The following is a 17,330-nucleotide window of genomic DNA, read 5'->3' as shown; positions in this document are numbered from 1 at the left end:
CCGCCTCCTAGATGAGCACAAACCATGACATGGTTGGTAGTTTTTTGCCCCTTTCTTTTGCCCTATTTTGTTCTCAAAAAGGGATGGGTAGAAAAGCAATGTATATGTGGCTGCGTCGCATGAGGAGAGGGGGCAAATGGTGGCCTGAAGCACATGGAGGTAAGATCGCAGAGAGCATTTTGCACATATTGATGAGGCATATCCAGCAGTTCATTGGTGTCTATGAGTGTCACCGTGAGGTAAGCAAGGGTGGCTATGCAGGCTGGCTGAACCAGTCCAAAGCCAGCCAAGGGGGGCCAGCCAAGGCAGCTTGACGTACCGAAGCAAGCCCCATATAGCCGAGCCAAAGAGTGGCCAAGAGGGGGAGCAGGATCGATTCTTTTTGGCAGTGCCACACAGCCAACTTACGGGGCAGCCATAGGGGCGGCCAAAGGTAAAGCTGGCCCATCTGTGCACAGGTTTGCATAGGGGATATAGTCTGCACAACGAGCAGAGGAGGGCTGTGTACTAGTATGGTTGCACACGTGATTGTAGTGGTCTGTGTGGGAGAGGAAAGGCTAAAAGAGGTTGAATGATTAAACGAAGAAAAGCATGAGTTTAAAAAAACGTTATAATTTGTGCTTAAGCAGGAGGGGAGCTTAATTTTAAGCCCCAGGTTTTCGAAAAGCAAAAAACTAAAGCAAGGGTCCTTTTTTAAAAACTCAATACCCTTATATATTCAATTTCTCCCTTCTCGTTGACTCTACATAGAGGTTGTGCAAGATCTACGTACTGAAGGAAAATGCACACTTATGATAGTGCTACGTGTGAACAGGACCTAACCAAGGGCACTTTTTCCCATGTGGTTTTTCCCCTTGAATATCCAGTGTGAAAGGACACTGTCTATTGCTTTGTACTTTCATATTATTATGGATGTGATATACGTGAAAGGTTCACTCTACCACTTCTATTGATTCTCACTCTCAACATCTCCATCTCCATCTTTGTCTGGCTGTCAGCTGAAATCCTAACTCTGTGTGTGGGTGTGGCCTACCAACATTTGGTATCAGAGCTTGGCATGTTGGTGCTGGAGAGCTCTTGTTCGTGGGTTTCTAATCGTGAGCTTCTATGCCGCTTTTCTTCCACACCCCCCCCCTTTCCCCTTTTCAGCACCTCCTCTTCACAGCCACCTTTGAGAAAACTGCTCGCAGCCTCTGCCTGTCGCCTGCTCTCCCTCGCTTAGAAGCACCTCCACCCACATGCAGCTCCTCCCCTATGGGGCGGAGCTCATGGTAGAGCCATGGGCTGAGCTGCCGCCTCTCTGGGCTGAGCAGCCCGCTCCAAGGGCTTACCCGACGACCCCCTGTTTTCAGCCCGCTCCAGTGATTTTTACCTTGCCCACTTTTTCATGAACTTTTTCCCACGGTGTCCTTTTTGGCGGTGCGATCTGCCTCTGTTTCACGGCGTCCAGCTTGCCATTCCCATCTGCCTCGTGGTCCATGCTCATTGCTTGTTGTTGACGACCTCTATAAGTATACATTTGGGCTTTTTGTGCTTGCAGTTTTCGCTGTGCAATACATACATTTTGAGACTTACGGCCAAAATAGTGTATGCAAAATTTGGGGCTTTTCTGTTTGGAGCACGAGTGTTTTTCTAGACACTCTTGGAACTTGGAAGCCCAAGGGAGGCTAACGAGTGTTCCAACTACCCAATGACTATCTCTTCAAAAAAAAAAAGCGTCTTCCACTAAAAGTGATGTTTTTTCCTTTTGCCTTGGTAGTAGATCCTTTCACCGTAAAAAAAGGAGGTTTTTTTGGGGGGGGGGAGTGTGAAACTCCCCCGTTCACTTGGATGGTGGCTAAATGTGGCCAGATGGTTAGGAGACGGCTTATGTAGACTTGACACTTTGCCAAGTAGGATGCATGCTTGTGCGGGCTATGTGGCCCCATTAGTGAGTGGTGGACAACAAACTGAGGACATGTTCTTCTCGGGTTACGGGGCCCATTTGAGAGTCCAAATGGTCTCAGATGTCCGTGGGAGCTACGCTAGGTCTTTGCGGGTCTCAGTTGTAGTCTAATATGGTTCCGGTTGGATGATGTGGTTAGTTGATCATTTTAGGCCTAGTGGTGGGTTGGCTGACGTACGTCCTTACGGACACTGGGTTATTATATCTAGACTAGTTTGGAAGCCTTAGTTCGTCATTGAGTTCATTGTGTTCAAGCACTCTTGTAAGCAAGACATCCTTCATCCAGAGTGTCTAGATCGCCATCAAAGCTCCTTACTTGGACGTGGGTGGACACGCCATTAGTTTGTAGTCAAGTTTTTGCAAGCACTAATATTTTTTTTTTGCAATTCAATGCTTTTTATTGTGTTGATCTAGCTTCCGCTATCGTGTATTCTTACAATATTCGCATAGTCATCTTGTATGTAGATGACATGCTCATAAAACAGGGACTTGTGAAGAAGAAACTTTAGATTTCAAGATTGATTTGAAAGCTGAATTTGATATGTCAGATTTGGGGTCTTTACATTTTTATCTTGATATTCAGTTTATGCACAAAGATGATGGCATTAGGTGCCACAAACTAAGTACATGAAGAGTTTGCTGAAAGGTTTCAAGTGGAAGAGTATAAGCTGCTTTGTACTGCAGTAGATCCAGGTTTTTAGCTCAATATACATGACATTGGTGACCCTTTGGAATCCGGCATTTATAGCCAGGTAGTGGGATGTCTCATTTACCTGTGTAACATGAGGCCTGACAGAGCTTTTGGGGTGTCTCTGTTCAGCAAATTCATGCCATTTGATACTCTAGGGTGGACAGAATTTTACGGGGTTATTTTGATTCTAGGACTTTCGAGTCACATGGATTTCCCACACGTTCGATGGGATGTAATCCATGGACATGTTAGGGGTGGAATATGTTATAACCATTGTCCTTCAGGATCTCTAGTAATGGGATTGTGTGGACCTTTGCTAACTTTAAGTTCATCCCCATTTGGTGGAGTGAAAAGTAGCTAGAAGCCGTTTGTTGTCTATAGGACACGGGCACATGTTTACGTGTGAAAATACTTTCTTTGTTCAGTCTTAGATGAGGATTAAATATGGGGGATCTTTATGGGATTAAGTGTGAGTGCTTGAGAGCAATCATATTGAAAAACATGATTAGGCTGGATCATCAGGTTGTGTAAGCATCATTATGAGATGTGATTAAAGCTAATAATGATGATTAGATTCTAAAAGAACCTAAGTAGCATATGAGTTCAATTAATGGAAAAACATCATATTAATCCAAGATTTGAGGCCTCTTATATAGGCAAGTACAGAGGCAATTGGTGCCACTAATATCTCCCATATCATCTCGCTTGATTATCTCCATCTATCTGATCATGTGGTTGGAATATTGTAGTGAAAGTACATGGCACTAGGACTTGTTTGTGCATTAAGTGTTTACTGACAAATAATAGGATGCCATTTTGTATGAGAGTTAAGTTGTGCTACGTGCACTTTAAGACTAGATGCCCTATTGGGATCTAGCTCCTGGATAAGAGTTGGATTGACGGTGAGGAATTGGATCTTTGTTGCAAGGTCTACAAGAGTCTTACATTGGCCTAGGTAAAAGGTAGCAAACTTGAGTAGATGCTATGGACAGATGTACAGATCCGGGAATTCGCTTACATAGGCTTGTCTTTAATGGATTCACGATCATGTGAATTGAACTCGAGGAGGGAAATATGTTACGTCCCGATAGGCCTAAGGTTAGGGCTAGGGACCTGGACTAACCTAGGTTTTAGGGTAACGGCTTAGTTGGGGTGTGGGGACCTAGAGGGTTGATATGTGGGCTAAGGGCGCGAGCAAGGTCTATATTGGCTTAGAGCTTTTAATTAACAATCTAGATTTAATAATAGCGAAAAGCTTATAAATAAAGCAAGGGCCATTAATAGCATGATTATTGTTCTATCCACGCAGTAGAGGGGAGGGTTACTAGGGGCATTCAAGACCTCATGGCCATGGAGTTTTAAGGTTCAGTTTAGTGGTATGAGATGTTAGGTTAGGGCCATCGGTACCGAGCATGCTCGTGGCGGCAATCAAACCTCAGGCTCAAGGGTGATTCCAGAGGCTGGGTGGTGAGTTGCTAGAGACAATCCATTGCGGTCATACGATGTGTATGGTGTTTGGTCTATGAAAGCTACTTAGGGTTTCGGTTCCAGGTCAGATGATCCTTGTGCGCGGTCTAGTGTACAAGTTTGAAGCCTATAACCATCTATAGTGTTGTTCTCCATCTCTATTTATGTGCAATTTGGGTTTATTTATTTATTTTTGCTATGAAAGATCCTCCCACGTGGGCACATGTGCTTGAACCTCTATGAGGCCTAAAAGGGGTGTTGAAGGTGGTTAAGTATAATCCTGTGACACACCTGCAAGTAGGCGGGGGAAAACATTTTTGTAGGTAAACATTTAATCAATCATTTCATGGAGGTGCTCAGCCACGAGTTCATGATCATTCACTGGAAATCAACTACCTCCTAAAGCGGATTTTGTAGGGTTTCTATAGTATTGGTGCACATTATATTGAAAGGATTTTTAATTATTTCAGAAATTCCAACAATAGTGTACCATGTTTTTTGCTGCCTTTAATGTGTTTGTACAGTATCTAAAATTTACCTCTTTGTAGGAAAATTCAGTGTGGTGCTGTCTGCTAGTTGCTCCATACCAGAAATCTCAGCGATATGTTGTGTTAGCTCTGAAGCTTCCATCAAGGTTGAACTTAACCTTGTGGATGTTTTTGAACATTTAAAACAGAATATCTTTATGCATGAATCTACACCTACAAGTTTTTGCTGCTGGTGTGAGTGGGGATATCATACCAACCTAGTCTATGCTATGCATGATGGAGTTAATGATCTGAAGGTTTCTCAGTAGGCTTTGATGTATTTAAGATCATGCTTTGGTTCTTGTTGAGTTTGGGAAATAACCTGAGCTTTCCATTGGTATACCTTTTGGTGTCCGAGGAGACATGCACGACCAGCTACTTTGTGCGCGTGTCTCTTTAGTGCTAGCCGTGTTTGCCCTTCGCCTCGGAAAAGTGACAGAGACTCAGTATGGTGGTTTATTTATGATGATTTGTCCTCTAAGATGGACATATCTCTTTGGTGCTGATGTTGGGAGTGGGGTTACCATAAAATTTAGATTATGCTATGCACGATGGAGTTGATGATTTGAAGCTGTGAGGATATTCTATTGAAATAAAGATTGCAATCTGGTTGTTGTCAAGTTTGGTGATCTTTCCATTGGTATAACAATTAAGGTGGGCAACTGATTGAGTTAGTATGCCTGTTTGGCCTGGCTGCTGCAGAAGAATTAAAAGTTGTTTCAGGGAAATAGTTCGTACTCCATATAACAGAGACTTTTAGAACCACAAATTATTTTATGCAAAATGTCTTCACTCCTTGTATAGCTGAATTTCAGTACCACTGTTTGGCCTAACAGACGTGAGGACCAAAATCGTGGAGGGCCAGCTGAGGTGGTTCTGTCATGAAAGCAAAATTCAAGGTGATTAGTGACTATCCTATTTGTGTAACGAGTAAATTGTTGTGTAGGCAACTCTGGCTTATTTTTTGATAAATTGTGCCTGAAGTGTTTGATAGGATGATATACTGTGGTCTTCATGCTGAAGGTTTAAGGAGCTGCTTCGAGAGCTCTTTTTCTACCGGATAGTGGGTGCTAGTTTTGCAGACATATCACGACACTAATGAGGAATGCAGACGTACAAGGTGTGCTGTGATGAACAAGGTGGAAGTTAAATGCAAGCAATGCTGGCGTGTTCCAACTCCAAGATGTCATGCCGCACTAAATATTCTTTACCCACTTAAATGTCTCATGTTTGTGTTGTCTTTTGACTGAAAATTTCTTCTAGCAAATGTTGTATCGCTTCTTGATAGTTTATGAGGGTGGGATAAACACTCGGGGCCGATTCTTTGAGGGCTAATGCGGTTTTAAAAACGGCCATAAGAACACACTATCATGCCACCAAGAGGAGGCTTCGAAAACCCATCTCAAATTGTTTTTAAAATTTGAAAGTTATAATCTTGTTTTAAGTAAGAGGTAGAAATGCTCTACACGAAAGCGAATTTGTAGTTGTGAATCCGTGGGTGAATAGGAGGCCACAACGAGTGAAAAAAGTTAATCAATTAATTAAGAGAGTATGCAACTTAGATAACATTAGGATCAAAAACTTTAGGTCATTTTATTATTTATTTATTTATTATTGCGACTGCGCGATCTTCCAACGGTTGCAACTGCACGTAGATTGATCTTGAAGGTGAGATCTTTTCTCCGAATGTAGTTATAGTCAATATCCTAATCATGGATTATCTTGGATTCTCGCATGAAGGGTCTGCCAAGGATGCAATCATATAAAACTGGCTAATGCCCAAAATTCATCACCATAAAGGTGTGGCAGTAGGTGGTTCCTAGGATCTTAATTTTAAGATCCTGTAATAGACCAATGGGTCTAGCGATGGCTCCATCAGCGAGTTTAATTAACAATCGGGTGTTGTCCAAGCAGCTGCTCCCCCATTTTTCTCAGCATTGTTTGGTCACAATGCTCACTCCGGCTCCTCCATCAAGGATTGTTGTAACTTGGTGGCCGTCAAAAGTTATTGGCAAGGCCACACTAAGTTCATCACCTTCAAAGTATTGTCCGAGCTTGTTCACTCAAACGGTAGGAGTCCCTTTTACCTTACGAGGTATGTGGAATTCTTCTTCCTCAGACTCATTAGAGCTCTCTGGCTCCATGGTCTTGTGCATACCTGCCTTGAGATGTCCTTCCATCTAGTCTTTCAGGTCATTCCATAGACTTGGGCTACCTTGGAGCAAGCTGCCGATTGAGATCTGGACCTGAGAAGAGAGGAATGAAGAGAGACTTGCAATGTCTCTTGGGGCGGAGGCAGTCCTATGAGGAAGGTCAGGTCTCCTTTGTTTCAAGATTTTTGAGGTGTATGGGATGGGAACATGGAATTCTGCGTCAGTTTCCCTATAGTGTTCATCTCTTAGGCCTCCAAGATATTCCGCCATTTTGTCTTTCATTTGGGGGGTAGCTCTATTGGGAGTGGTTATTCTAGAAGCTCGCAAGGATAAACCTGAGCATCATGCGCAGGTTTTTGGCTTGAAACTGATAGGCATGGTTCAAGGTAGGCAGTAGGGGGATCAGCTTCCATCTGAGCTTGGCACTCGCGAACTAACCCTTGGGCGGCTTGGAGCCTCTCTTTTTCCTCAATAGGATTTGGATATTCTTTAGCTTTTTAGATAGCCGACGGGGGTCAATGGGTTCTTTGGCGCGGGCAATTGCACGCAGCATATCTTCTTCTTCAGATGAAGAAGTCAAAGGATGAGTTGTGTATGAGTTGGAACCGCTTTTGATAATCACTCGGCTCTCTCCATCCCAACCGCATTCTTTCGTGAGTGCCGAGTTATTTAGGCTTGTTTTGAAGGCTCTTACTTGGTCCTGGCTTTGAGAGGTTGATGCCTCTGTGGAGCATGGGTTGTGGCCCTTTGCCTATTCTACAGTTTGGTTACCATGTTGAGGGGACCGCTCGAATGAAACCATCTCTAACACTCAGTAGATTAAGGCTCGTGCTGGGATTTGTTTCATGAGCCTTTCGAGTTGTTTCGGGTCTTAGTAGACAGTCTTTGTATATATAGTCAATACCACATCCAATGCACATCGGTGTCAAAGGCTGGAGCACCTATTCGGGCACTCGCTGCTCCATTCCTGTTGGGACACTCAGCCACTCAGTGAGGTCCACCACAATCATAACACAATATGGGCAGTCTTTTTGTTATTCGATTCATATCCCTAGCTCACGATATCGGGGCTACAAGGTACACTGGATACAATTGATTCCCATCCATAACATAGCGACTAAGAATTTGTGAGGGCAGAAGCAAGGGCTCTTGGGTTTCACAAGTGGAAGTCTCGTGGATTTCTCCCTCGTTCCAATTCTCGAAGAGTTTCATCAGAGTTATTTGACGAACTAGTGCGACTTTGGGTAATGGGGGTTGTGGTCGGAGAACAGGGGTGAAAGATCCCTGCCCCTCAGCGGCGCAACGAATTCTGGGGTGCTAGCAGCGGAAGTAGCAACTTTTTGCGTAGGGCAGAGCTTCCACTCGGGACCTTGCCCATGAATGTTCAGACAAGAGACTAATCCCTTGGTTCTTTCAAAACCGAACTCGGAAAAACTTCCCTGGCTAGGAGGGCATAGGTGATTCTTCCAGGAAAAATTATTCTAACGTAGTCAAGAGCCTTAAATTACCCTTTTTCATTCCGATCAAACCCACAGGTCACATGGTCGGATCAAGGGAGGAACTTGCACTTTTTTTCCCGTCAAGAGGCACAACCGTTGATTCTTTTCTATAGAACAAGGGTAATCTGTGATTTACTTCCACTATCGTAACTTAAACAGAATTGAATTTTATTTTAGGAATCCATTATTCCAGCCTAACCCCATCTAATCCCATGGATTAGCCAACCGCCCAACCACTGTATTAATAGGATTCATTTAGAAATTTGGTTATGTTTTGTCCCGGGTACCAGGTAAAAGAGTTTTCTGGTCCCCTAGCCGGATCCCATGCAAAATACAATTTAGACATACCACTTACGTACCTAATATGAAATTGCCTATCACAGATTCAGCTATCTTTAAAGCAGAATTGAGATGAAACCATAGTATTTAGGTCCTAATCCTCCAAAATATCTAGTTTGAAGTCCAATTTCTAATCATTCCTTTGTCGGTGTACCTATGGCATCTTTGGCAACTAGAACGCTCACCACCTATTCACTCAGGGGCCGTTTCAATAGTCCCCTAGCCCATAGTACCTAGGAATATAATCACATAAAATCCAGATGGACTCTCCGTTGATGATCATCTATATCAATCGACAAGATCCATGTGAAAGGGTCATGAACTCATCCGTTGAAGCAAGGCCAATCAATCAGATCCATGCCCGTGTTCAGAAAACAAATCCAACTCATTTTCTTCCTCGACACGCGTGGGTATCTTCGGCGACCCAGAGCCCAAGCACTGTATGGTCACTAGGCTCCTTCGTAGGTCACCTAGCGCTTCACTCATAGGCCGCTTCCTTGGTCCCTCATCCACCGTACCGGAAGCTCACCATTTTAATCGAACCGAGGTTGGTCAAGACCTCGGTCGACCTTGCCACGCGAGACGTGCGTCATTGACTCTCCGTCAGCTGTTGCAACCTTTTCACTTAGGTCCTCACACGACCTTATTCGATAAGATAGTCAAAATGCTTCTCCAACATTCTTGACATAAAATAGTATTTTAAAAATAGGTTTTCATATACAAATATAGTTTCCAACGAACTCCCATCACATCATTTCGTCATTTCTCATTATTCCATATTCTTTTACAATTCACATCACATCATAGCTATTCACATCATCCTATATCCATTCACATCATTATATATCCAATCACATCCATTCACATCGTCCTACATCCATATCCATTCACATCGTCCTACATCCATTTAACTCAGGTTGAAAGTACAGACTCTACTTTCGATACTCAGAACTTTTCTAAGTTTCTGTCCATTGCTTGGCTCAGTTAAAGGTAACTTTTTCTGGATTAAATCTAAATATCAGAGTGTTAAAGGTCTTTTTAAAAAAAAGAAAAAATAAGTTTTATCAAAAAATTTATAGTAAAAACGCATGAAGAGCATTTACATATTGTGTTTTCATCCCTTAAGCTTCATTAATGAAGACTTTTAATCGATGAATTGGATTTTATAGATGGACATCTCATGTTTAAATCTAAATTTTCATTAAATCTAAATTTTTGTTCACTTTTTGGATCCTTGATCCTCTCAAGGATTCCAGATTCCTTTTCCAAGGAAACTAGGAATAAATCAATCATACGTTTATTCAACTAAGCGTGTTTCTAGTCTTTTTTGGGAAGTTCTTTTCTCATTCAAAAAGTATTCCAAGATTCTATTTTTCAAGAATCTAGACCTATATTTTAAATTTTCAAAAGCTAAATGTATTCAAAATTTCTTTTTTTTATTATGAATTGTCCAAGTTTTTTTCGATGAATATTTTCATATTTTTTCTCAAATTTTTTAAAATAAGATATACTCAATATTCTTCTTTTTGAATAAAAGATTCATCGTATTTATAAAATCAATTATATCCATATTTCTTCTTTCAGTATAATTGGATAATGCTCAAAACTCTTCTTTTTGTATAAAATTTATTACACATAAATTTATTCTCGTATTTTCTAAGAAAATGATAATACTCAGAATTTTGCTTTTGATAAATAAATAGAAATACTCATATTTTGAAATATATCTAAATTTTTTTTCTATTTAAATAATTATGCATAAGTTTTAAAAAAGTATTTTTTATAAAAATAATAAAAATTATTCTTTTAGCATAAGAATATCTATATCTAGAATATGATAGGAATTTCTCTTTTTGTATTATTAAAATTATGCATAAAAATAAGATTTTTTTTAAAAAAATTTCTCAGATCTTCGCTGCAATTACTAGAAGTGTTCAATTTTCTAATTTGATATGAAAACTTGTATTTGAAATATGATAAGAACTCTTCTTTTAGATTAAAATTTAATTATGCTTATCTAGCATAATTATAAGCATAATTATGCTTAAATCTCTTGATTATTCTAAAATAATCATTTCTCATTTCTAAAAGTATTAGCATAATCCTCTTTCAATTTAAATGAGTTAATATGATTTTTTTAAATCGTAAATTAGCATGAAGAAATTAATCATCATTTTTAGCTAGATGAAAATCATAAAAATCTCTAATTTTTTTCTCTAGCTTGTCAAGCTTAGAGTTTAGATTAAGATAATGAGATTATCATTAAGAATCATCCTTCTATTAAGGACCTAACCATAAAGATGGTTAGTCTTTTCAAAAGAGAGATTTATTAATAAAAAGTACTAATTATTAAGTATAAAAATTAGCATTAAAATATTTAAGCATTATGAATCATTGGAGAGCTTAATTTCAAGAGAAAAATGTTCAATTGAAAGCTTCTAAAGCATTAGAGGGGTTGAGAAGAAGAAAATCATTGAGAGGAATAGAAAAAAAATCATTAAATTAAGGTTTACCTTTGATTTTGGCTTGATTCTTTGGATAGAAGTGAAGCCCACAAGCAAGTCCTTGGCTACCAAGAGAGGGAGGGTAATCTCCAAGGGAGGATGGAGAATTGGGAAGCTCCAAAGCTTTCAAAGCAGAGGTACAATAGAGGGATAGTAGAATTACACTAAAATGAAAATAATAATGGCATGTATATTCACAAAGATGAAAATACAAAGGAATAAGGGTCTATTTATAGGTGAGGGAGGTCACTAACCAAGTCCAACTGGGTTCTAGAGGCTTTCGCTTCAGTTTGACCCAATTTGGATAAGTTTTGGATTAGTTTTTTTTCCTTTTTGATCCAGTTTGCACCAGGAGAGAGGAGAGATGAAATATCTTGATTTTTTTGAATTAAAAATATCAAGCAATTATAATAAAAGGCGCCTACTTGATGGGACTCTCTCTCGTATTGAGATTTAAAAATTCATCATTTTACTTAAAATATCTCAATTTTTAACTAATAAATCAAGTACTCAGTCAACTCTTCATCTTATGTGAGTATTTACTCATTTTTACGGTATTTTCTTTTATTCTTTGTAATTTTGTCATCCCAACACTTAGATTAATTCAATAGATTAATTCAATTGGTCTTTTGGAACCTTCTTTAGACCTTAATCTAAAAATTTTTGAAAATGTGGACTCTTAGGGTAAGGTCTCTTATACACATTTAATTAATTTCTAATGCACATTGAAAAATTCATTTTGAACTTTTGTTTTAGGGAAATTCATCTTAGATATTAGGAAAATTTTTGTATCCAAAGATATCTAAATTTTGAACTACTTCTCTGTAGATATTTTCTCGCTCTAGGTCAAAATAGGATAAAACAAGATCTTTTTTTATTTCTGAGAGAAGAATGATTACAAGAGATTGAAGGGGCGGTTCTTACACCTTTACATCTTAAAACCTGGAGGGAGGAATCTTACAGGGGGTGATAGGGGCATCTCAGGGACCCTAAAGATTACTCTTTGGACCACTTTGTGGCCAGGTTGGGAGACGTGACATGCAGGTGCTGGCAAAGCCAGTGGATACTTGGGGTTTTCAAGTAGTACTTGGGGATTGGTTGAGCCAAGGTAGCCTTGTGATGGTAGCAGTCAGAGATCTTGTGGTTGTCCCATTTCACACAGTAGGTACGATAGAGGCTTGAGCGGGGTCTCAAATGAGGATATTTGGTGTCAGTATGGTTTTCTCGACAAGTCGGGCACCATACGAGTTCCCTTCTAGCATAGAGATGTGGATGGCTCCCTTTATCCCGGCCTTTCAGGGTCATCTGTTGCATTAGAGTGGCGGGCAGTTGCTCCACACTTTGTCTAGAAGTGGATTCCTTACCCTTTTCATGAGACTTCTTGCTGGTGGTCTTGAAGGAGACTTTTGATGCACCTTCGTGGAGTTGTCGTGAATGTGTTCCCTTGAAATTGAAATGAATGGATTATGATCTTATTAAATAGATTCACACTACGTTGCATTGATGCAATCATAGTGGTGTCAAATCCATTGATTAATTAAGCGAGAGAAGATAATGCAGGATAGATTCTTTGGCTCTATTGCTAGCCTACTTATGCAGGAAAACAAAACTCCTCACAGAAGTTGAACCGAGTTCAAGGGTACAGCTTGGATGAAGAAATTATGTATTATAATAGCAGGCTATGCATTCCCAATGATGAGGAAACTAAGGGTTCAATTCTGAATGAAGCCCATGAGAGTCTTGTAGCAGGACATCGAGGTTTCATCAAGATCTACATGTTTGTAAAGAAAAGCTTCTTTTGGTCTGGACTAAAAAAGGATGTACTTAATCATGTACGTTAATGCCTGATATGTCAAAAAGTCAAAGCCGAGAGTAAAAATGCCTAAGAAGTTTCATCCATTAGACATCCTGCAGATGAAGTGGGAATGTATCAGTATGGATTTTATTACTGGACTACCTTCAGTGCAATCAAATTACAACTCCATCTTCGTGGTAGTTGACAAACTAACCAAAGTTGTCCATTTGATTTCAGTAAAAGAAACCTACACTGCCAGTGGATGTGGTCAGAGTGTTTCTCAAGGAAATCTTCAGATTGCATGGCCTACCCAGGAGAATAGTAAGTGATCGAGATCTCAAATTCATGTCAAGATTCTGGACTGCATTCTTCGAAGCAGTAGGAACTTTCTTGGATCTCAGCACAGCTTACCACCCCGAGACCGATGGTCAAACAAAAAGGGTGAACCAAGTAATCAAAGATATACTTCGGTCATGTTGTGGCAGGGAACCCAAGAAGTGGCTAAGCTATCTACACCTAGTCAAATTCGCCTACAATGCTTCTTATCACCAAAGTATCGGAATGAGCTCTTTCAAAGCTCTGTATGGACAAGACTGCCTAACACCATTAACCTGGTTCGACCCATTGATTAGGGTCGAGATGTCCAAATAGATGCTCGACGACATGGAGCAGCAATCCGCAAGTATATAAAAGCTGCCCAGGATAGATAGAAGCAGTATGTAGATAAGAAGAGGTTAGGTAGAAAATTCGAAGAAGTAGATATAGTCTTCATTCGAGTACACCCTAAAAGAAGTTCTCTATCTCTTGGGAAGTACAAGATGTTATCCCAAAGATACTGTGGGTCATATCTGATTACAAAGAAAGTAAGTGACTTAGCCTATGAACTTCTGTCTCCTCGTCTCAAAGTACATAATATATTCATGTCAGCCTACTTAAGAAGTATGTACCGAGCCCGAATCATGTGCTTAATGTGATGAACTCTTAACTTCTTCAACCCAAGGGCAGATGTAACTCCAACCTGAAGAAATCCTTGATGTTCGAGAGAAGGTTCTTAAGAACAGGATTCTGAGAGAATTATTAGTCAAATGGAAGTTCTATCCTTTTGAAGATGCCACCTCGGAGAAAGAAGCCGAACTGATGCGGGATTACCCCCAGTTTGCGAGATGAGGACATCTCGCATTTCTCAATTGGGAGAGAATGTAAGATTCCTCCCCAGCCCCTCAAGATGTCCAGTTTCTTTTCCTGTAATCAATCCCCTTTTCAGAATAATAAAAGATCTTTCTACCTATTTTGGCCTAGAGAGAAAATATTCTAGAGATGTAATTTAGTTTTTAGATATCTTTGGATGAAAAATATCCCTTCTTATTAAAATAATTTTTTTTGAAACAGAAGTTTAAAAAGAAATCCCTAAGGTGCATTAGAAATAAATTATAATGTGCACAAAAGACCTTAGCCTAAGGGTCGAGATTTTTTGAGAATTTTGGATTATGGTTCAATTAAGGTTCCTATGGACTAATAGGATTAATCCAAATGTAGAAAGGAGATAAATTAAAGTATAAAAGAAAAACTTCTCAAAAATGAGTAAATGCTCACATAAGATGAAGAGTGGACTAAGGACCAAAGAAAAGAATTTAAAAACTGAATTTTGACACCTCAGAGTGGGGATCTCTCCTCATGAAGTAGGCACCTTTTTCTCATCATTATCTCTAATTTTTAATCAATAAAATGAGATATTTTTATCTCTCCTCTCTCATGTTTCAAGACTAGATCCAAAAAGTAAGCTGAACTGATCCAAAAATGGTAAAGAATTGATCAAGCTGATTTGAAAAATTTTAGAATCAGTTTGCTTGGTTAGAGGCTCACTTTTTCCTATAAATAGAAGCCTCCTCCTTTTGTAAAAGCTTAATGGTGTTTATGCACTGCTACTCTACTCCTGCCTTGAGCCATCTACACTGAATTTTTTAATAATTCAATTGTTTTTGGCCTAATCCTCTCCAAAGTGAATTGGTGGCCACTCTTGCTTCAAACAAGAGTAGAACCCTCAATCCCTCAAGCCAAAGGAGAGCTTACAAGCTACATGTAAGCTAATTTTCTTACTTGTTTATGAATTTTTATGAAAAATCTATGATATTCTTGATTTTATGTTTTGCTAATGATTGAATTAAATTCAAATGCTATGCCTTTGATGCAAAGGCTACTCCTTTCTCTTCTTTACATTCTAGCCTTTCTTAATCTTAGAAAGTTTAACTAAGGAATTAATTAAACTCTTCTTATTGTTTATTCTCTTGAATTTAGAAAATTATATAGAGTAGAGTTCTATAATTCTAAATTGGGTTAATTAAGTAAGATAAAAATGAGAAATAGTCAGTCATACAAAGGAGGTTATGGTAAAATTTTTCAGAATTTTGTGAAAAAAAGAAAGTTTATTTTTATGTTATTTTAAAAGAGTAATTCCCATCATTTTTGCATCTAAAAAAAATATTCTAATTACTCCATCTACATATTCACCTATGAATATGCATGGATATCACTAATAATGAAATTTTTTTATTATAAAATTGTTACTCTTATTAAAACTGATTTTTATGCATAGAAAGATGCATAAAGGAATTTTTTTCTTACAAAAGTGTTATTCTTATTAAATTTAATTTTTATACATAGAAAGATGCATAAAAGAAAATTTTTTATTACAAAAGTGTTATTCTTATTAAAATTAATTTTTATGCATAGAAAGATGCATAAAGGAATTTGTTTTATTACAAAAGTGTTATTCTTATTAAAATTGATTTTTATGCATAGAAAGATGCATAAAGAAATTTTTTAAATTGCAAAAGTATTTTTCTTATTAAAATTGATTTTTGTGCATAGAAAGATGTATAAAAAAAATTTTATTACAAAAGTATTATTCTTATTAACATTGATTTTTATGCATAGAAAGATACATAAAGAAAATTTTTTATTACAAAAGTGTTATTCTTATTAAATTTAAATTTTTATGCATAGAAAGATGCATAAAAGAATTTTTTTTATTACAAAAGTGTTATTCTTATTAAAATTGATTTTTATGCATAGAAAGATGCATAAAAGATTTTTTTTATAAAAGTAATAGATGCATAAAGAATTTTTTTTGAAAAGTATTATTCTTATTAAATTTGATTTTATGTATAAATAGATGTATAAAAAGATTTTTATATCAAAATTAGAGTTTTCTTAGATGTTTAAATTTTATGAGTATTTGATAAATGAATAATTAAATACTCTAAGAGAGAAATTTTTATTGTTTTATATTCACACGGATTGTAAAATAAAAATTCAAAAAATCTATCGAGATTAAAATATTCAGATAAATGATTAATTCATTTCTCATTGAAATTCGTAACTAATTTTAAAAATCAGTTAAGTGAATATTCAAAGAAAGAAATTTAATAAAATAGTAACTGAATTATCAAATCTTTTCGAGAAAGATAGTTCATGAAAAATCTTATCCGACTCAAACATTGAATCAGACTATGACCAAGACTAAACTCTTTTGTCAGTTTTGAGGAAAGAATGTGTGACCAGTTTAGAAAAATATACTCAAAACTCTCGTCAAATCTGAAACTAAGTTTGAGACCCTTCGAATTGATCGGTGGATCAAGGTTATAGAATTCGAGGAATTCTGGTATGAAATTCAGAATTTCGATCAAGAAGTTTTGGGGATACTGATTCAAAAAATACTCCTTGTATTCAAAAGAAAATCAAACTGAAAACTTGCATAGAAATCTTATTTTTTTAAAGGACTTTCTTACGCCAGAATGCTAGAGAGAGCATTTGGTATCTATTTTTCTAAGGGAAGTTCGGTTGCAATAGCTGACGGGGAGTGTTCAAAGGTTAGCTCATGCAGCAAAGCCTATCCAGGTCTTGACCAGCGTCGGTAAGGTTGAAAATGATGCGCTTCCAGTACGATGGGCAAGGACCGACGAAGCGGTACGATGGGCAAGGACCGACAAAGCGGTCCCTGATGTGAGTGAAGTGCAAGGAGGATCTTGGAGGAGGGTTCTGACCAGGCGATGCACGGGCTCGCGGTGCCTCTAGGACACCCATGCTTATGTCGTGGAAGATATGTATGATGGACGAAATGATTATTGTAATCTGTTAACTGGATCTCGTTGTGACAAGTAGGTCTTAACGGAGAGTCCAGAGTGATACTATTTTTTGAGAAACAAAAGAGTGGATGGAATTTTTGAGTTATGACATCTATAAAACCAATAACTGTTTGTCAATGGATTATTTTATATATTAAAGTTTTTTAAAGAGGAGTGTGCGTATCTGTATTCGAAAGCAAAAGTTAAGAAAGGCATTCAATTATGGGTGGGTGAGTAATTGTCTGGTTCTACCGATTCCAGTGGTTGGGTGGTGGGTGGCTGATCC

The 17,330-nt window shown here is 38.2% G+C and overlaps 2 protein-coding genes across 13 annotated transcripts in view; one reads left to right on the top strand and one right to left on the bottom strand.

Annotated features, from left to right (window-relative positions):
- The window catches only part of EMB2746 (RNA-metabolising metallo-beta-lactamase family protein), a 175,332-nt gene extending 169,239 nt beyond the window's left edge, over positions 1–6,093 (top strand). For 2 of the 12 annotated variants that reach the window (XM_086794018.1, XM_086794030.1), the window contains exons 23-24: positions 5,467–5,529; positions 5,654–6,093. The gene's annotated coding sequence lies outside the window, so the exon portion shown is untranslated. Of the gene's footprint in view, positions 1–4,661; positions 4,738–5,466; positions 5,530–5,614 lie in introns of all 12 variants that reach the window. The other 10 variants (XM_086794022.1, XM_086794025.1, XM_086794027.1 and 7 more) reach the window with 10 other exon arrangements.
- The window catches only part of LOC147604902 (uncharacterized), a 102,814-nt gene that overhangs the window by 7,495 nt on the left and 77,989 nt on the right, over positions 1–17,330 (bottom strand). The gene's annotated exons all lie outside the window — the stretch shown is intronic.

The sequence above is a fragment of the Cibotium barometz genome, chromosome 60 (genome assembly GCF_041138505.1).
Source record: "Cibotium barometz isolate CiBa-2024 chromosome 60, ASM4113850v1, whole genome shotgun sequence".
Classification (NCBI taxonomy): domain Eukaryota; kingdom Viridiplantae; phylum Streptophyta; class Polypodiopsida; order Cyatheales; family Cibotiaceae; genus Cibotium; species Cibotium barometz.
The sequence above is the reverse complement of the archived record's forward strand: the minus strand, read 5'-3'. Positions and strand labels throughout refer to the sequence as shown.